The 14,497-nt window shown below is 51.9% G+C and overlaps 2 long non-coding RNA genes across 3 annotated transcripts; one reads left to right on the forward strand and one right to left on the reverse strand.

Annotated features, from left to right (window-relative positions):
* The first annotated feature begins 1,588 nt into the window (after positions 1-1,588).
* LOC122447398 lies at positions 1,589-6,061 on the forward strand. The gene is made up of 3 exons (XR_006271210.1): positions 1,589-1,770; positions 5,030-5,253; positions 5,947-6,061. It is a non-coding gene; the product is annotated as an uncharacterized LOC122447398 (long non-coding RNA).
* Positions 6,062-6,257: 196 nt separating this feature from the next.
* LOC122447399 lies at positions 6,258-13,045 on the reverse strand. Of its 2 annotated transcripts, none has more exons than XR_006271212.1 (3): positions 12,842-13,045; positions 7,426-7,513; positions 6,258-6,313 (listed from the first exon to the last, which is right to left on the reverse strand). It is a non-coding gene; the product is annotated as an uncharacterized LOC122447399 (long non-coding RNA). The 2 variants fall into 2 exon arrangements; XR_006271211.1 differs by lacking the exon at positions 12,842-13,045 and adding an exon at positions 12,479-12,585.
* Positions 13,046-14,497: the final 1,452 nt, after the last annotated feature.

Consider the following 14,497-nt stretch of genomic DNA (forward strand, 5'->3'; position numbering starts at 1 on the left):
CTAATTGTCTCCTGCAGAGCATCGGAGAGGCCAAGGTACCAAAAATTCTTATGCCAGGTCCCAACTTGGGAGGCAGTGAGGTCAGGATGGGGGAGCACTCACAGACGGGATTAGTGTCCTTACAAAAGAGGCCCCAGGGAGGTGGGGTCCCGGGGGTCGGGGGGAAGTGATCACCTGTGACCTGAGGAATAGAGAGGTTCGCAAGACACCAGATCCTCTGGCGCCTAGATTGTGGGCTTCCCGGCCTCCAGACTGTGAGAAATCAATATCTGTGTTTTTAAGTCACCCAGTGTTTCTGTTACAGTCGCCCAAATAGACTAGGACAGACACTTAAAACCAGTGCTGGTTGCCTGAGCTCCGAGAGGGCAGGGCTGGGCGTTCAGGGCAAGGCTGGGAAATGCCGCGGTGCAGACGGTAACGGGCCGGACCGGGCCCCACCCTCCTCTCACACCCCGTGTTGCCCTGGGGACATCATCACTCAGGCCCTCGGGGTTGGGGTGGTCATCGATGGGACACAATGTGCTGGTGCTGTTGTCTTGGAGCTGGGACACCCACTGTTACTTGCACAGGGGCCTTCATTCCAGGGGCCATCACCACCCAGCCTCTCAGGCTGTTCTTAAAGCGGGCTTCCTGATCCCCACAGTCAGTCCGTCATAATAACAGCACTGTCATGTCCACACCTCTTCATGGACCACCGTCGGGGGCTGCTGAAAGACTGGCAATGTAGTTCCTGCCGGGAGGGCTCCTTCCCCAGACGGGAAGGGCCCGTCAACAGAAAGCCCAGGGTTGCATTCTGTTGCTATTTACAGCTCGAGCCACTTTCTATCCCCAAGGCTCCCTGCTTTGGCGGTTCTGGTTGCATTCGAGAGACATGGCGTTAAATCTGCACAGAGAGGAAGGACAAGATGCCTGGCTCCACATTATGGCGAGGCCACGCCGGGCGGTAGACGGGCTCTCAGCTCCGAGGACCTGAGGTCCGGCCAGCACCAGGCAGGGGTGCCCCCAGCCTCTCAGCCCCCTCAACCTGCTGGGCTCCGGTCTAGAAACACCATCTGCCATCCAGCATTTCCCCTTGTCACTTCAGGTGTGCTTATGGTCTTCTGGAAGAATGATGTTCCGTTGCGAACACCGGGCAAATGAACGTGAGTGACTCCGCATCCAGAAGTGGCTCCTCTGGGGCCATCCATCCTCACGAGAAGAGGAACACTTAGCCCCCTGGGCTCAATGAATCCGCTGCCTTTTAGGCTGCTCACAAATTGCTCAGCTATCAAGGGAGGACTGGGGTTTAGAGCATCTTTTACTGGCTGCCAGCCACAGTTTCACATACTACTGGAATTCGATATTAGCAATGACTTCTTGGAGACAGGAAGTGTCTGAAATTGCTCTGTCTAGAAAAATGCGGGTCGATGGATTTCTTAATAAATATGTAGAACGAGGACTTCTGTGAGTCTGAGCTGACTGATGCCAAATGGTAATTAACTTGCCTGCATTCTTGGGTTTTCAAAGCCAAGCGGGAACAACTTACAAAACGAATGAGTGGGGAACCACAGGCGCTTGCCAGAGCCGCTCCTGCTGGGAAGTGAGCTAGTGAAGCCTTCAGGCTCATTCACTTCCTCCCAGGAGCCGTGTGTTTCCCGCGGGTGATGCTGGAGATGAGAGGCCAGCTCTGGAGGACTTGAACTTGATTTCTTTGAGGCGACTAGAGATGAGGGTGTGGCCCCGTGTTCACCCAACAGCGTTGAGTGGCCATCGGTTCCGCAGACACAGTAGGTAAGATTTAGACCAGAGCGGACGATGGAGGGTGATCATTAGTAGCCTGGGGCTGGGGCAGGAGCGCCTCAAAAGATGTGTGGTGTCATCTAAGTTGACGCCCAGGGCTGTGGGCTGTCCCTGGGCAGATGAAGGTGCTCCAGGGAGCAGGAACTGTAATATGCAGAGGCCCCAGTGTCTGAGGGAGCTTGTGGGCAACAGAACCGAGTGTGCACCCGGTGTGGGGGGAGCAGAGGAGAGGGCGGCAGTGGCTGCCACAAGCCAGGCCAGCACTGGGGGTCTCGCCAGGGCACTGGGTGAACCTGGACTTTATTCTCGAGCGGGGTTTCTCGGCCCTGGTATGGCTGACATCAAGGACCGGATGGGTCTGTGTCGAGGGTGGGGTGGGGTGGAGGGTCGTCCTGTACTCCCTGGGGGGTGCTCAGCAGCGTCTCTAGCTCACACCCACAAGAGGCCAGCGGGAGCTTGCCAGTCATGACCATCAAAAGTGTCTCCAGGCATTGCCAGATGGCCCCCTAGCCCCCGGTTGGTGGGGGTGGAGAAATCCCCCCCTGTTGAGAACCCTTGTTCCAGGGGCCGTGGGGCGCCGTGGAAGGATCTTCAGCAGCAGCCAGGTCCCGAGAGCAGGAATGTGAACGGTGTGGGTTTACAGCCGTCACTCCCATCTCCCTTCCCTCTGCTGGGCGAGCTTCTTGTGAGCATGGAACACTGCAGGAGAAGAAGGACTTGCTGCGTCTCTCCTCAGAAACTGAAAGTAGAAACAGCCTCCTCTTCTGATGAATCAGTACACTATCTTTTTGACGCAAGAGCCCTGAACAGTTTCTGAAAGCTCAGAATCATTTTTGCATTTTAGCTCCATCAGCCTCTCTGGGCGAATCTGAGTGACCCCAGGTGAGTGAGACAGCAGGTGGGTGGCAGGGACCTTGCACATCTCCGTCGACCCAGCAGGGGGCAGCAGCTCCCCAGCTCCAGCTATGGGGCCATGACGTCAGATTTTGGAATTGTTCGAGAAAAACAGGAAATCCAGATTTCTGTGTAAGATCTCCCAATGTTTAATTATTGGCAGTAAATCAAGATGCGGATAAGGCATCTGCCAGGTTCAACCAAATCATCTTGGGGATCTTTTCTGCTCAAGGGCCTGTTTGTAACCTCCCAATCTGTGGTTTTTGTTTTGATCTTTAAAAAAAAAAAAAAGTATCCTTTTTCTTCTTTTTGCTCTGGTTTTAATTATCTTAATCTCATTTTTTTTTTCTTTAAAGTAGAGGATTGTGTTGGCTGTCTTCTGTTAGACCCACACAAATCCACTTCCATCTTCCCCCACCTCACCCTGCATCCTGGGAACACTTGCGGGTGTCGTCAGGTGACACTGGCGGGGTTCAGGGGAAGGACGCGAAATGGAATGACCCCCCAGGCCGCCCTCCCCCTCTGCTGACCCTCCTGCAGGAGTGGGCTCAGGTTGCCCACAGCACCCTCTCCAGGGCTGGAATCTGCTCCCCACTCCTGCCCTTATAGAGCAGGTCAGCTAAGGAACCCTGACACCTTCACTATAACCCTGTGGTTTTCCTTTGTTGTTGTTCAGTCGCTCAGTCGTGTCCGACTCTTTGAAACCCCATGGACTGCAGCACACCAGACTTCCCTGTCCCTCACCAACTCCTGGAGTTTACTGAAACTCATGTTCACTGAGTGGGTGATGCCATCCAACCATCTCATCCTCTGCCATCCCCTTCTCCTCCTGCCTTCAACCTTTCCCAGCATCAGGGTCTTTTCCAATGAGTCAGTTCTTCACATTAGGCGGCCAAGGTATTGGAGTTTCAGCTTCAGCATTAGTCCTTCCAATGAATATTCAGGACTGATTTCCTTTAGGATGGGCTGGTTTGATCTCCTCGCAGTCCAAGAGACTCTGAAGAGTCTTCTCCAGCACCACTGTTCAAAAGCATCAATTCTTCGGTGCTCAGCCTTCTTTCTGGTCCAACTCTCACATCCCGCTCACTCATGGCTTACAGCGCACCAGGAGCGCCCCTGGGCTACAAGCACGTTTAGATGTGGTCTGTTCTTCCAGGAGCTCCTGCTGAGCAGGAGGAGAGTCAGCCAGACTCACGTCTCAGGCAGTAGGTAGGTAGCCTCTCAAGTCAACGTCAAGGAGAAAATCAAGCATGATCAACACTACCTGTAGGGGAAACAGTCCCTCGGGGAGTGGTAGGTACCTTGGCGTCTGAAACCACGCACCAACTACTTAGTAGCAACAGCGCAGCCAGCCCCCCGCAGCAGCGCACAGATGGCTGCTCATCACCGAGAAAGCACTCAGCGTGGCTTGCATTCCGAGGTCAGGCTGTACAGAAAATACGGTTGTTGCTCGAAACGTGGGTGTGAGATGCCCCCAGCATGCGATGCTTCCAGCACGAGAATCAGAATGGGTGCACACGTGCCCAGATCCACACTCCAGGGCATATGTGTACGGTGGGGAGGGCCGACAGAACCCACGCTTTGTAGGCATGGTTTTCCTCGAGTCCCTACAGTTGAATTCACTTGAGCTAAATGCCTACAGGGCGGGGCTCAATTGCAAAATGACCAGTATGGTGCCACGTGGCAAAGGCGATGCTCTTTCAGAGGAGGTGAGACAAGTCAGGAGACAGACATATCTTGCCCGCTGTGTATAAACCAGAGTTAAAGAGTAAAGCAGAAACGACCCCAAACTAAGACATTCAAAGGAACAGCAACAATGACAGCAAAGAGATTAAGAGGGACAAAATGTTAAGATGTAAATTCAAAAGGATGTTTTGTTTTTAGGGAGAAAATGATTAAGATAGGTGAAAACTAAAATGTGGATAATAAAAGCATGTCAGCATTAAGAAATTAAAATGATTTATAAGTCACAATAAAAGGAATTTTTAAAAGATAAAAGTTGAGGCAAAGATAAACAGAACAATTTTAAACAGTGGCTGGAAGGAAATGAAGGCAGTTAAAGATGGATAACGATATAAACCAAAGACCAGAGGGAAACATAAAGACTAGAAAAGGAAAATAAGCAGTAGTTTATGTGCTAACGGAGAATATTTTTGAAAAGTACCCAAAAGGAAGGATCTTCAGGGGAAGGTGATTGAAAGGACGAGGCAGCAGCTGGAAGCCAGGGGTGAGACCAGGACCGTCCTCTGACCACGGTGCCTGCAGTGAAGGGGTTGGCTGGTGCCATGGACCCTGGGGCCCAGGAGGCTCCGCGGGCCTCAGGCCAGCCCGTCTGTCGTTTCTGCTTCTCCTGCAGGGCTGGCGCGAGCCTGGATGTGCCTTCTGAAAGAGCTGCCGCCGCCAGTCAGCCTGAGTCTGCCTCAAGCCCCAGCACCCAGGAGCTCCCACTCTGGGAGGCAGTCTGTCCCCACCACACCCTCCGCCCTCTCCGACGACTGCAACGGGATGCCTGATGCACACACTCCTTCCAGGGCACAAATGCCACGGAGGGGGGCTGAAGGGAAAGCCTAGCGTGAGAAGGTGGGCGAGAGAGGGAAGAGGAATGGCGATGGTCCGTACTGTGTTCTTGGTGCTACACGGATGCTGCTTCTCTTGGGGACCCTCCTGGCCAGCCACCATGTGAATTGCGGCTCTGTGCCCATTGCACAGATGTGAACCCAGAGGCCCGGGACCCTCTGCCTATCCCCTCTCTAGCCTCTGCAGCTCTGGTGCTCTGTGCTGTCTTCAGAGCTTTCTCCATTGACCCTCAGCTCCTGGCCGCACTTGGCATTGTATTTGTGCTCTTTTCTGCCTGTTCATTCTGTGTTAAGTCACTTCAGTTGTGCCTAACTCTTTGTGATCCCATGGGCAGTAGCCCACCAGGCTCCTCTGTCCATGGGATTCTCCAGGCAAGAATACTGGAGTGGGTTGCCATTTTCTTCCCCAGGGGATCTTCCCGACCCAGGGATCGAACCTGTGTCTCTTATGTCTCCTGCACTGGCAGGCGGGATCTTTACCACTACTGCCATTCTGGCCACAGTCAATTCTGACATGTGCTCAGCTTCTCTCCGGATACACATGTCTTACGCAGACATTCTGTACCCTAGTATCAAAAGATGGAACCTCTGGCGTCAGACTTCATGCCACCCCAATTTTGCCTACTAAACATGAAAAAGCCTCCCAGGAACCCCTAAAAACCAAGCTCCTCAATTTCCTTTTTGCATTGATTTTTAGATTGTCAAGACACCCCCAATCAGGAATGGAAATCATCTCAGTCTATGATGCTGAACTTTCAAAGAAAGGGAAGAAGAGCCTTTTGAGACTTGAACTGTTAATAATTGATGTCAATAAACAGCATATTCTTATCTGTTTCTGACAATTTTTTTATTTAAAAAAGAAAGTGGGTAAGTTCTCTGTCGTGTCTGACTCTTTGCAACCCCATGGACTGTAGCCTGCCAAGGCTCCTCTGTCCACGGGATTTCCGAAGCAAGAACGCTGAAGTGGGTAGTCATTTCTTCCTCCAGGGATCCTCCTGATCCAAGGCTCGAACCTGTGTCTCCTGCTTTGATAGATTCTTTATCACTGAGCCACCTGGGAAGCCCTTTAAAAAGAAACCATGTAGGCAAGAAAGGGTTAAAAATAAAGACTAACGTTTTGAAAATAAGCACTTTTAAAGTTTGCCCTCTAGTGGACAGAGGTAGAAATGCATATAACCTTGAGAAAAACGGATGCCTTACTGGCATCAGTAAGTCTTACTGACATAGAAAGTACAGAGTGGCTGCTGGGGATACCTGTTGTGGCCCTAGCACACTCACACCTCAGAATGAGACTGAGTGTGGATATGGGTCTGTAAAGGGGGGATTCAGTTACAATGAAGCCTTCAGGGGTCCTAATGCAATCTGCCTGGTGTTCTTAAAACACAGAGAGACCCCAGGACCACCGCGCACAGAATGACCAGCTGAGGACCCAGGGAGGAGGCGGCCGTCTGCAAGCAGGAGAGAGGCCTCAGGGGAAACCCACCCTGCCCACACCTTGATCTTGGACGTCCAACCTCCAGATCTGTGTTTAAATGCCTGCTACTCTTTGCATGTAGGTGGTGGGTGGAGGCACCTGGTTTCAGCTGCCTCCAAGGGCAGAACACTAACCCAACCATGGCAGGCTTGCTGCGCTTGCCCCAGTATAATCAATTCCAACCTAAAAAAAAAAAAAAAAAAAAGGCTGCCGTTTCAGCCACCCAGCCTGTGGTATTTGTTACAGCAGCCCTCGCTGACTCACACAACCAGCACTTGGGAACAAGCATCCCCACTGACAAGGAGGTTAAACGTCTGGGTACCACCGAGTATCTGTTCTCTAAGAGAGCGTCCTGCCTCCCACAGGGCTGACGGCCGTCTGACTTCCGTGAAAGCCCCGCCAGGTGTCCCGTGAGGAGGGCCGGCCCCTCGTGGAGCTACATGGTACCACCTGCTCTCACCCCAGCTGGCTTCCTCGTTGATGTCCACACACCCCATACATGGGTGGGTGACAAACATGTGTAACACTTGACAGGCAGAACATGAAAAAGAGGCAGATCCATGAAGGGAAGAAAATGCGTCCAGTGCTTTCCAAAGTAAAACCTACGTAAATGTGAATATTCTGTTTTATACCTCTGGGTGCACTTTCATTGGGGAATCTAACATGATCTGTAAGGGATGCATGTTCAGGCCATTTCCTCACCTGCCACCTTGTCAGGGAAGTGCTATTTTCATGAACTGTCTTCCTTTCAGAAGGGTGATGCTTCCCATATCAGAAACGAGCCATGACCCTGTGGGTGAAGCCGACACAAGTGATGATAAAGTGGGTCCCACATACACGGAGCACATTCCAAGGGGACTTTTCAAGCCACCTGGGCCAGCAGTCGATTCACTTGTCCCTGGTCCCGGCTCCTCTCTGCGGTCACCCCTCTCAGCATCTCCTTTCCAGCCTCAGCATCCACCTGTGAACTCTCATCGACCAACACCTCACCCTCCCTCCAAACACACGTGCTGAACCCACTTCCCTGGGCAGGCCCTGCTCGCTCCTGGGGTCGGGCTCTGCCCAGGATCCAAGACACCCTGGCCTGGGAGGCTGGGGATGCATGTTAACCGTGTGTAAATACAATCGCAGAATTGAATTTGACCCTTTTTCAACTTTAGGAAATTGATGTCCATTCTGAATCACTTTGCTTCCCAAGTGGCTCAGCATTAAAGAACCCACCTGCAAAGTAGCAGAAGGGGCAGGAAATGTGGGTTTGATCCCTGGGTAGAGAAGGTTCCCTGGAGAAGGGAGTGGTTACCCACTCCAGTATCGTTGCCTGGAGAATCCCATGGACAGAGGAGCCTGGCAGGCTACAGTCCATGGGGTCACAAAGAGTCAGATACGACTGAGCACACACACACCTGAAACGCTGTAAATCAACAATACTTAAAAAATTAAAAATAAAATTCCAACAAATTTTAAAAAGCATTCCGTTTAGATTATCAAGAAAATATGAACAAGTAACTCTGCGTCTCTGGGCTGGATGCCGGATGAATCTGATGGGGATGGGGGAGCTGTTGACCAGAATGAGCCCCACTGAGTCCTGAGACGTCAACCCTGGGTCAAGCATCGGGAAGCATTAAGTGACAAATGGCCCCTTTGACAACAGTCTTTCCTGCAGCAAACGCCTGGGACCACCAAAGGGAGTAAGAGGGGCTCCGCTCACCCGGAGGGAGTCCCCTCTCTGAGTTCTAGCCTTTTCTGGTGACAGCCCCTCCTTCTGACCCCCAGCTCTGACCTGGGAAATATAACCACCCAACCAGACCTGGCAGAGGGACCGTTCCGATATGCTGAGCAGCCGACCGAGAATAACTCTGTCTCTCTTTCACTATTACTTCACTGTCTAAACTCCCCCGGAATTTTCTTGAATACGTAAGTACTTCAACAAATGTGTTACCCTCTCTTCCTCAAAAGGACACTGTAAGAGCCTTGTTTCATTTAGTTCAGTCAGAAGGAAATGGCAACCCACTCCAGCATCCTTGCCTGGAGAACCCCATGGACAGAAGAGTCTGGCGTGCTGCAGTCCATGGGATCACAAAGAGTTGGACACGACTTAGCGACGTGACTGAACAACCAAGTGCTTACGTGAGGAATCATCTTAGGGATCTGTCTGTCTGTCTGTCTCTGTTTACAATGCTTCCCCCAGCCCTGGAGGCTCCATCCTTGTGGTACAAAAAAAATGGAAAATGTCTCATCAGTAATTTGAACATATATTGAAAAAATAATATTTCAGATATACTGGGTTAAATAAAATATATTAAAGTTAATTTCACCTTTTTTGTTTGTTTGTTTGTTTTTCTAGTACCACTACTGGAATATAGAGAAGTCCACATGACTGGAATGTTTCTATTGGGCAGCACTGGTCTGCGGGGCCCTGCATGGTCTGACCCTGTTGGCTCTCCTGGCTTCATCTTCTCCTCCTCTGCCTCACCTGCTTGTCCCCACCATACTGGGCTCCTTGATGCTTCTTCAAGGCATCCAGCAGGTTCCTGCCCCAGGACCTTTGCATGTGCTCCTCTATTACATACCCATGCGCATGTCTGTTCCCTTTCCTCCCATTTCTACTCCATGGTCAACTGCATAACAGTGGTGATTGCTCTGGCTGCCCTCTCTAAAAAGTCACCATCACCTCCCAAATTCCTACCTCTCTCCCCTGCTTTACTGTTCATACTTAATATGTATCTCTAGCCAAAGTCGTGCTCACCTATCTTGTTTATGATCTGTGTCCCCATCAACAAGAAAGCTGATACAGGTGGGGCTTTTGTCTCTTTTGTTCCCAGCTGTACAGTCTGTACCCAGAAAGGAGAACAGTGCTTTGAACAGAGTAACATGCAATAACTATTTATTGAAGGAGAGACTACAGAATGCAGGCTTTTAGCCTCAGAGTTCTCACTCCAAAGGCGAGAAGGCGAGTATATATAACAGATTAAAGATGGTACCATGGTGCAGGGAGTGGGGGAGGAAAGAAGAGACCACAGGTGTGGGGCAGGGGTGAGAACTGGGCCAGCTGAGGAGGCCTGGCCCCAGCCAAGACATTCTCATACCCACTCAGTCCTGCTGTCTGATGGTGGTGGGGGTGGGTGGAGGGCAGAGCTGGGTAGAAAGGGGGAAATGAAGAATTTGTATTTTTCGAAAACCTTCTATAAGATCTGTGGGGCTCACTCACTGAGACCAGCCCTTGGGGCTTTGGCTTGTCTTTGTGGTGTGATGGAACACAGTGGAAGAAGAATGGCCTGGCTTGTAGGGCAAGTGGCCCAGAACTTGCTGCAAAGCCCACTTCAGAAATGCTGATTACAATTTGTGTTGCATCCCGTCCCCAGGAAACCCTGTTCATATAGCACCTCAGAATGCATTCAGCTCCATCAGTGAATGAATGAACAGAAAAAATGTGGTCCATCCATACAATGGAATATTATTCAGCCTTGGAAAGGCAGGAAAGTCTGACATCTGCTACAACAGGGATGAACTCTGAAGACTTCACTCGGTGAGAGAAACCGGACACAGAAGGACAAACACGGTACGATTCCACTTACCTGAGGGACTAGAGCAGGCAAATTCACGGAGACAGAAAGCAGAAGGGTGGCTGCCAGGGGTTGGGGGCGGGGAGAACGGGGACTTGGTGTTTAATGGGGACAGAGTCTCCATTTGGGAAGATGAAGTTTCATGCATGGATGGTGGTGACGGTTGCACAAGTATGAATGTATTTAATGCCACTGCGCTGTATTAAAAACAGTTAAGATGGGAAATTTTATGTCTGTATATTTTACCAAATCTTACAAGAGCTTATGGGCTTCCCTGGTGGCTCAGAGAGTAAAGAATTTGCCTGCAATGCAGGAGACCCACGTATGATCCCTAAGTCAGGAAGATGCCCTGGAGAAGGGAATGGCAACCCACTTCAGTATTCTTGCCTGGAGAATCCTACGGACAGAAGAGCCTGGAGGGCTACTGTCCATGGGGTCACAAAGAGTTGGACATGATTGAGCAAATAACATTTTCACTTTCACAAGTGCCTACAAGTCTCTTGGACTGGGGCCTGAGAATCTGTATTCCTAAGGAGGCCTCTGAGCTGATGTTACCAGCCTGGGGGAACCTCCAGTGAAGCCAACACAAGTGAATTCAGCACCACTGAATTCCCCGCGTCACAGTTTCTGGGTCCAGTGTCCAACCAGGGACCAACGTCCTGTTTGCTACACGCAGGCTCAGTCCTCTCAGTTAGTACCAGTTTCAACAGTTCACACAAGGAACACCCCCTAGCTCCCCACCCTGCCTTCAGGGAGGGGCCTCTCTCCTTTAAAGACCATCGGGAAGGAACCTGACTTCAATAGCATTTTCACGAAAGCATTCACGCAGGAACTTCTCACATGTGTCAAGGGGAGTGTTCTCTGGGTAGAGGTGTGTGAGAACTGATTGTAGAAAGCTTGCACAAATCAACAAAAAGTGAGGAACACCCTCACGGGAAAAAGGCCAAGGGTAGTCTTAAAGAGGCATTTGATAAAGTATTAATAAGAAATACAGATGGCCAGTACGTGTCAAAAGTGATAAATCTCATGGGTAATCAAACAAATGGAAGGAAACATTACAAGAATGCATTTTTCAAATACTGGTTTGGAAAAAAAATTAAAAGAATAATAACCAGTATTGGCATGGGTATGAGGAAAACGACCGCTTTTTCAGATCGAAGGGACCATAAACAGGTACATTGAAGGAACAATCTGGCGAGATGCAGCAAAAGTCCCTGTAAGGAACACAGTCTTTGTAGTATTCTCTTTCTGGGAGTTTTTTTGGGGAAGCAAGCAAACCTGTGCACCAAGATATACACACAAGGTGATTCACTGCAGTGTTTAGCATAGCAAAAATAATGCACACCTCCTAAATAAGTGACAAAATACAGTGATCTATCTATGGTTGTAAAGGGGTACTCCACAGCCATCCTAAAAGATACCAGGGATTCTAGTTCTCTCCTACTGGGAAGGATGTTCAGCATACATGTGATGGAAAAGCAGTTTAGAGAGCTACATGTATAATGAGAATGAAATTTGTTTCTAAAGGACATTCATATTTACATTTAAGGTCAGGAATCCAGGTTACTGTGCTTGTCCCTGGGTGGAAAGATTTAGATTATTTTAGTCAAATCTCTGGCTGTTGCTTATCTGTAATATCTAATTTTTCTACAATGCTTATGTATTACAAGAGTTTGTTGGTTTTTTTTAATCTCCCATTTTGGCACATGAAGAGGAGCCCACAAAAGAAACCAGTTGCAAAGATGAAAGGTGTTTACCAGACTGAGTTCTCGTGTATCATGGGGGGCGGGGGTGTCACTGTGGGCGAACGGAAAAGCGGTAATTAGGCTGAACCTTAAGGGATGGGGCATTCAGGGGAGACGCAGAGTAGTTGGCGGCCACCGAACGCCACGGGGATCCCAGGAACCACAAACGCGGGATGCTGCGGGGAGAGGCAGCCCGCCTCCTGCCCCCCCCGCCCCACCCGCGCGCATCTCCGGACGCGCAGCGCCCACGGGTCCAGGTGGGGACCTGGGCCCCCGGGGACGCTGCCCCGCGTGCGCGGGGTGCCCCAGCCTCGCCCGCCCCGAGGCCGCCCCTGCGCGCGTCCCCACCCCGCGCGTGACACCTGGGGGTGGGGCCCCTGCCACGGGCGCAGCACCCCAACCCTGCCCTCCCTCCCGCCCACAGGCGGGCTTGGTTCCCATGGCAACCTGGACACCGCCCCGCGACGCGCCGCTGGAGCCGCAGCCCCGCTGGGGACAAGGTCACGGTCACGGTCACGCTCGGCGCCGGGAGGAGGGGAGGGGCCAGCAGCCGGCCCAGCCCAGCGGCCGCTCCCCCAGCCCCCGCCCCGGGGAGGGGCGCGGGCGCGGGCACGTGGGCGAGTCCGGACCCTCCCGGCCCCGCGGAGGCCACGTGGGGACGGCCACCCGCCTCCCCGGGGCGCGCGGTCCGCGCTGACCAAGGCGGGACTCGCGCCACGGCGGCCCCCGCTCCCCCGTGACGATCCCGCACCCTAAAACAGGGACGGCCGGCTGGGGACCCGAACTGCAGCTCGGTTACCCAGAACTCACCTTTTCAGCAAACTCCACCAAACCGAACACAACCAAGAACTGGTTGGGAAGCAGAAAAACCTGCCGTGGGAACAGTGATTTCTAAAGCCAGCCGTGAAAAGCGGTGGTGAGCCAGGGAGCCGGGCCCTTGGGGAGGACCACCCCCGCTGCTCCCCGATGTCCCCTGTTTGCTGAGACCCACAGCTTCTCGACAGCAGATATTGACTTCTGCCGGCTGGGAACGCTGGACGTCTGGGATCCGCGTGCAGCTGGGCAGGTTCTCATGAGGCCCTCTTCTGGGTTGCAGACCACAGACTCCTTGTGTCCTCACACGAGTAGAGGGCTCTCTCAGTTCAGTTCAGTGGCTCAGTGGTGTCCGACTCTACAACCCCACAGGCTGCAGCACGCCAGGCCTCCCTGTCCATCACCAACTCCCGGAGCTTACTCAAACTCATGTCCATCCAGTCGGTGATGCCATCCAGCCATCTCAGCATATTGGGGAGTTATCGACCTGGGGAGTTCATCTTACAGTGTCATGTCTTTTTGCCTTTTCATACTGTTCATGGGGTTCTCATGGCGAGAATACTGAAGTGGTTTGCCAGTCCCTTCTCCAGTGGACCACATTTTGTCAGAACTCTCCACCATGACCTATCGGTCTTAGGTGGCCCTACATGGCATGGCTCATGATTTCATTGAGTTAGACAAGGCTGTAGTCCGTGTGATAAGTTTGGTTAGTTTTCTGTGATTGTGGTTTTCATCCTGGGGTCCCTTTAATGAGACCACTCCTCCCATTCACAAGGGCTCCACTCTCCTGACCTAATAACCTCTCAAAGGTCCCACCACCTCAGACCATTACCTTGGAGGTCAGGATGTGAACATATAGATTTGGGGGGACACAAGAATTTGTGCATGACATCCCCCAAGCCAGTTTGGTTATCTGGTTTCCTGGCCAACACAAAAGCCAGGGGGCAAAGTGGAGCCCCTCCCAGGCCCCTCTTATTGGGCTACACCCTGCCCCTAGCCTCCAGGAATATTGGCTGCTATGGACTCACAGGTGTCCCCTTCTTTGGAGACTTGTCTTTGGTCAAACCAGATCTGACTCATCCTGGGGATGGTTAGAAGCATCTGCTGTCCCCACCCCCGGGCAGCCTGCAGCCAGTGACTGACTGGCAGAGTAGTGCCAAGGCTGGCTGCTTTGCGTCCAGGTGCAAGCTACCAGATGCAGTCCAGCTTCAGGGCTCCCAGTCGAAACCGCACCCTTCACAGTCCCCACCGCCCAGCCCTGCTCCTTTTCTGCTATCTCCTGAGAGCTAGAAATGAGAGCTTGGAAGAGACTGTCCAAGCAAGTGTCCCCAAATCTGGCTGGACAGCTGCTTGTTGAAATGCAGATTCCAGGACCCACTCTAGACCTTTGGTGGTGTTAGTTGCTAAGTCTTTGAGACCCCATGGACTGCAGCACGCCAGGCTTCCCTGTCCTCTGCTATCTCCTGGAGTTTGCTCAGATTCATGTCCATTGAGTCGGTGATGCCATCCAACCATCTCATCCTTTGTCGTCCCCTTCTCCTCCTGCCTTCAATCTTACCTAGCATCAGAGTCTTTTCTAATGAGTCAGCTCTTCGCATCTGGTGGCCAAAGGATTGGAGCTTCCGCTTCAGCATCAGTTGCTCCAGATCTACC

This window comes from Cervus canadensis, chromosome 9 (assembly GCF_019320065.1).
Source record: "Cervus canadensis isolate Bull #8, Minnesota chromosome 9, ASM1932006v1, whole genome shotgun sequence".
Taxonomy (NCBI): domain Eukaryota; kingdom Metazoa; phylum Chordata; class Mammalia; order Artiodactyla; family Cervidae; genus Cervus; species Cervus canadensis.